This window comes from Akebia trifoliata, chromosome 3, assembly GCF_017979445.1.
Source record: "Akebia trifoliata isolate Shusen 1 chromosome 3, ASM1797944v1, whole genome shotgun sequence".
Lineage (NCBI taxonomy): Eukaryota > Viridiplantae > Streptophyta > Magnoliopsida > Ranunculales > Lardizabalaceae > Akebia > Akebia trifoliata.
This window is the reverse complement of record NC_141377.1, coordinates 18921015-18926776: the sequence shown is the minus strand read 5'-3', so window position 1 is coordinate 18926776 and position 5762 is coordinate 18921015.

The window sequence follows — 5762 nt, the reverse complement described above, 5'->3', positions numbered from 1 at the left end:
ACTAAAGTCAATCAAGTACGACTAAAAGTCAAAATCCTAATAGAGTTCTAATTAAATAATAACTCTAATTTAAACAATCATAATTAAATAATAACTCTACTTAAAACAATTCTAATTGAAATATAATTCTACCTAAAACAATTCTAAATAAACAATAACTCTCTGTAAAAGAATTATAATTAAACATTAACTCTATCAAAATAAGCACTTAAAAAAATCTATAAATAGGGGTCCCTACAATCTATTTTCGTATCCAAAAATAAACCCAAAGAGAAGTAGGTCAAAAAACTTCCCTAACTTCCCATAAACCTTAATTTTGAAGTCCTAACTCCTTACCTAACACCCATACCTCAACTTTAGCTCGAAAAACACCTAGAAGCCCTTCAAAAATACCTAGAAATCTATAAACAAATCCGAAGAATCCAGATCTAAGAAAAAGATACCTTGCCTCGGAGATCAGAAATCAAATCTGGAGATAGAACGAACCAAGGAGTACTGTACAAGGAGTTACTCTATTAGATCTGAGGGAAAAAGACTGTTGTCTTTAGAAAGGTATCTATTTATTATTTTTTTTTTATTACTTAGGTCTTTTAACAATGTAGTTTATTTGGGAATTAGTAGAGATCGGCGTTTGCCGGGCGGGGTTGGTAATTAAAACCTTCCAACCTCGTAACATGATCCCCGGACCCATTTTTTTTTCTTTCGTAGGTTAGTAGTATTTGCCGTTTTAGAGTCAGTTTTCATTTCCTAAACCGTAGTAACTAGGTGGCGACTCCAAAACCTTCAAGGTCAAAAGCGGATCTGCACACCAAACGGATCGAGGGTGCTTTCAGTGGCGACTCTGCTGGGGACATTGAGGATCAAACTTGAAAAACCCCAAGTAAGGGAGTATTGCTAAAATAACCTAGACTATTTTTAGTTGATTAGTTTATCTGTTTTTGTTTTGTTTTTATCATCCTTTTCGGTTCAATCATTGTTCGTGTGTTTTATAAATATTTCGCTCTTGCATGTTCGTATTATTTTTGTTTATTTTATTTTATTACTATGGCTCAATCGAGGGTTATTTAGAATGACCCTAAGTAATTAAAGAAATCAAAAGGTTTAATTGAGGATGGAGTGATGATTAATGAACAATGAAGTTTTATATTTTTTTTTATTTTTTGTTTTAGGATTCTATCTTTAAGCATCGTTTTTTAAAAGTAAATAAATAAATAAAAATAAAATTTTTTGTTTAAGGGTGCGATGTATCCTTAGACAAGATTTTATATATATATATTTTTTTAAAAAGAAAAAAAAATTTAGCGTGCTATCCATTGACAGCAAGAAGCAAATTACCAAAATAATAAAAAAAAATAATTAAAAAAAACTCTAAAAACGTGCTGTCCCTTGGCAGCAAGAAGAAAACTCAAAAAAAAAAAAAAAAAAAACTGGTTTTTAAGGTTTGTTAAGTGTTGGTGCGCCCCTAATAAAAAGTCGATTTTAATCACCGAACACTTAATGTATTTAATGAGATGAGTGGTGTGCCATTAGAAAATCTTTTTGTTTTGTTTTGTTTTATCTTTTTCTCAACTTGAGAAAGAAGAAATAGAAGAGAAGGAGACAGCAACGTCTCCCCCATCTCTCTCTCTCTCTCTCTCTCTCTTTATTAATCTTGAAATTTCAAAAAAAAAAAAGAGGGATTTCCATCGAACAATGGATTCTTGCTCTATCCTTATCGAGAGAACCCAACCTTCGATCCTAAGACACACATTTATTTCGATCTTCGAAAAGCTTTGATCTGCTCTTTCGGTTCTTGATTCGGATTCAAACCCAAGTTTAGACGCCATATCCTAATGTCTCCACTGCAATTCCACTTATGATATCGATCAATCAGTTACAGAGATTTGTTTGTCTCGTCAGAAAAGCCAAATTAGATCCTTTTGTTGCAGTTTATTAGAACTTCAATCGGCTTTAGAGGGTTGCAATCCGCATTTCGTTGATGTTTGTTAGTTTTATATGTAACACCCCGGATTTTCAACTCATATCTCGAGGAAATTAAATGGTGAGATTTGGAAGAAAATATCGAAGGAGAGACTTAGAGTAAAATACTCGGATCTGGTTATGATTAATTTCGAAGAAAATCAACTTCGCCATTAGATTCAAAAGGATCAAAATATATACATTAGCCTGTAAGCAAGTCCGAATTCGAATTCGGATAGAGAAGTTATAGAATCCTCGAATTTCGTGTTAAATGGGACCCAAAATAGTGGAATTTCGTTAGAGCGAGAATCGAAAAGATTTGATGATACCATTAGATCCGTAGCGAAAAATTATTCGAAATGGTATATTCGTTTGTCGTTTTCCGAGTCCGAATAGTTAAGTTACGATCGAAACTAGAAATAAGGGGGAAATTACAAGTATGCCCCTCAGCTTTATTATAAAAAGGAATCTGATTTCTTTTATTTCATTCTTTCCTCTTCTTCTCTAAGAAAACCCCAAATGACAGCCACTTCTCCACCCTAGGGTTTCAACCCATTTCCGTCAACTTTGTGAGCGAACGAAGCCGAGTTGAACCTCGACGAAGAAGACAAAGTTGTCGGCCACGTCGAGAGCTACAACTTCGCCATCTTTACTTACCCATTCTTGTTCATTTTCTCCATCCTCCATCAAAACCAGCCGGGTAGCTCGAGTAAACCTCAACACATTCCATCCGAGGGCTTCATCGAGTTAGGAGCTAGGTCTATACTTCATTGTAGAAGCGAAGGAGAACGTCATTGTCGGATACCTTGCAAACCCTCACTCGTTTCGCATCCAAGTCAGCCCAACCTCGACTCTTGAGCCATCCAACCTTGAGTTGTAGTGCTAGCTTGTACCCGTGGCGTCCACAACCAAGTAAGGGACTTCCAATTCTTATTGGTAGCTTTAGATTTCTCAAATGTGCATTTAGGGTTTTGAAACAAAACTTATTGTTTGCATTTAAATCGTAGAAATTGGTGTTTGATTTCAAATTCATGGTAGAAGTAGGTGTTTTGTTTATGTTTTATCGAATTTTGATAACAAAATCGTGGGTGGGTCGAATGGTTTGAAGAATGGAAGAAGAAATCGAAAAAGGGATTGAAAAACCCAAAAATCGCAAGTGAGGTTTAGGCTGTAGGTGGGAAGGGTCGGTGCCACCGGCACCTACCGAAGGCATTCTGTCGGTCCCACCGACAGAATGAGGTTTCTGCCACCGACGAAACCAAATAACGCGAGAAAATTTTGTTCTGTCGGCAGGACCGTCGGTCCCACCGACACCTGCCGATGTGTATTCTGTCGGTTCCACCGACAGCATCCTGGTTCTGCCACCGACAGCCACCGACAGACACAGTTTTATTCAGAACAGTGTTCTGACTCTTGGCCTGACTTCCTCACACCTTATACACTATTTCTCGCCCTTTATTTCATTAAAAATATTTAAGTAAATGTCCTCTTTAATTTTTACTTTCCATTTACTTTAAGTTCTTTAATGAAATTAAGGTTTTACCCCCCATTTCGGAACAATGGGAATGGTTTCAAGATCCAAACCTCAAAGGATCAAAATCCGAATTTTGGTTTCAAGAACAAAACGTATTTTTCGACGTTTTCGGCAAGTTTTTAAAATGAAATAACTTTCGCGTTTCTTTGAATTAGATTACAAAAACTATATGGTGTCGAATCTCATGATCGAGACTTTCATTTCGAAAAACCGTTTTCAATTTTGAGAACTTTGAAAAATTGAGTTTCTAACACTTAGCCAAATTTTCACCAGCTTTCTCTATTTTTAACAGTTTGGCCCCGTGCATCATCGGGACCTTGTTTGTGAATAAACTTTGAAGGTTTTCAATGGAAAGACCAAAAGAATGACTTTAAAAGATTGAAAATGAATGGTTGATTTGAAAGGATGAAAAATGAGAATGTTGAGAGAATGGGAAAAGGGAATGAACGATAAAATGTCAGAATCACACCCGAGGGGTGATGTCTGCATTTTACATTGTATGTTGTGTGTAGGTTGGTGAAAGGATATCCAGGTTATTAATGAAAGGGTTGCATGTTTATTTCCGATTATGTTAGCGCTTGCGCTGAGTACTGTTATTTATTTTAGGCCGGGTGGTCACGGTTGCATGGTAGGAACTGGATATCCGTTCTCAACCCTGTTCTGTTAATTTCTCTTTTGTTTTAAATGAAAAATCATATATGTACGTAGCTATTTTGTGAGCTGTTAAAGGGTTTGTGAATGCCTGAAGGGATAATGTGTCACATCATCCGGAGGGGTGCACTATCCTGGGATGTACGGTAGGGACCACCAAACTCATACGTGGTATGGGACGCGTATGAGAGTGGAGTCACAACTGGAATCCGGGTCCATTCCTTTCTTATCTTTACCAGTGAACGTGTATTGTAAAGGTGGTCGTATACGAGTGGAGTGTCATTTGGGAATCACATGCACGCCTGATAGGCATAGACGAAGATGATTAATCAGTGATCACTAACAATCTAGTAGTAGTCAAACGTTCTGACACATCGAAAAGAGACCCATTGCTTACGGTCACGTCAAACGGCCAGCCTGAGCTGGATAAATGGTTCCGCAAGCGTGGTAGACACGACCAGCCACAAAATCAGGAACTACGATGTTATTGGGGAATATCATGTCCTGACTGGGAGCGATCCAGTCGTGAATCCCAACTCTTTAATTCCAATACTCCACCACTTGTATTATGTATCTGTTGTTATATTTCGAATTATAAACTGAAAAGCATGTCTATCGTTTTAATGTTGTCAACGGTATTTGCATAGAATGGAAAATGAGTATGGATGATTGATGCCATGTGTAATCTTTAAACTGTTTAGTTGCTCATCCCTGGCTATATGTACCAGTTGATCGTATTTTATCTTGTAAAACCTTGCATGTATTAAAATGTTCAGTATGCTTTATTCGATCATGCTTAGGAAGGGTTATTAGTAGGAATTGGCTGTGGACTTACTGGGTAACCATTGTTACTCACCCTTTCCTTCCTATTTTTTTTAGTTTCAGCACTTGCAGCTACCGAGGCAGGCGTAGAGTCAGTAATTGAGGAGTATCTGGTCGATCAGATCGACGATCAGAGTTTATTGTCTGGTGAGCACGAGGGCTACATCCCTTAGTGTTGTCAGTTTCCGCCAGGATGTATGTAGTTTTTGGATTGAGAGTTTAGGCCTATGTTAGAGTGAGAGTGTTTTGGTAAGCCTGTATATTGATAAATCTTCTGCATTCTGATCTATTTACATATTAGATGTAATTAGTCTTCCGCTGTTATTTTCCTGTATCTGCATCTTTATATACAGGTTTTGTTATAGATTGGTTTATCAGGTTTGAGTTCCGTGAAACGCTAACATAAATAGAGGAGACCATGCCGAAATTTCGAGGTGCCACCTAGTACCTTGGGATTTGGCCTTGGGATTTGTGTTAGCGTTTGGCGGGGCGTCACATTATAGTTCGATTTACATTCCAGAAGAATGAATTGTTGCGGAGTTTTTTTTTTAGAATCATCCATTCGTTAAGGTTCTTTTGTGTCGAATTGAAGTTCAATCTGAAATTGTGCGACAAGTTCTACTGTTTATTTTACAGAATAAACAGATGGGGGTTTCTAAAATTTGTAATTTTTTAAAATCTTTATTTATTTGTTTATTTTAAGAATAACTTTTACGGTTTCTTTGGCTTTGTTTGCGAAACAGTTAGTAGGCGTTTGGATAGGACTCCTTGGCTACTTCTGACTCTTGCGGGGAGT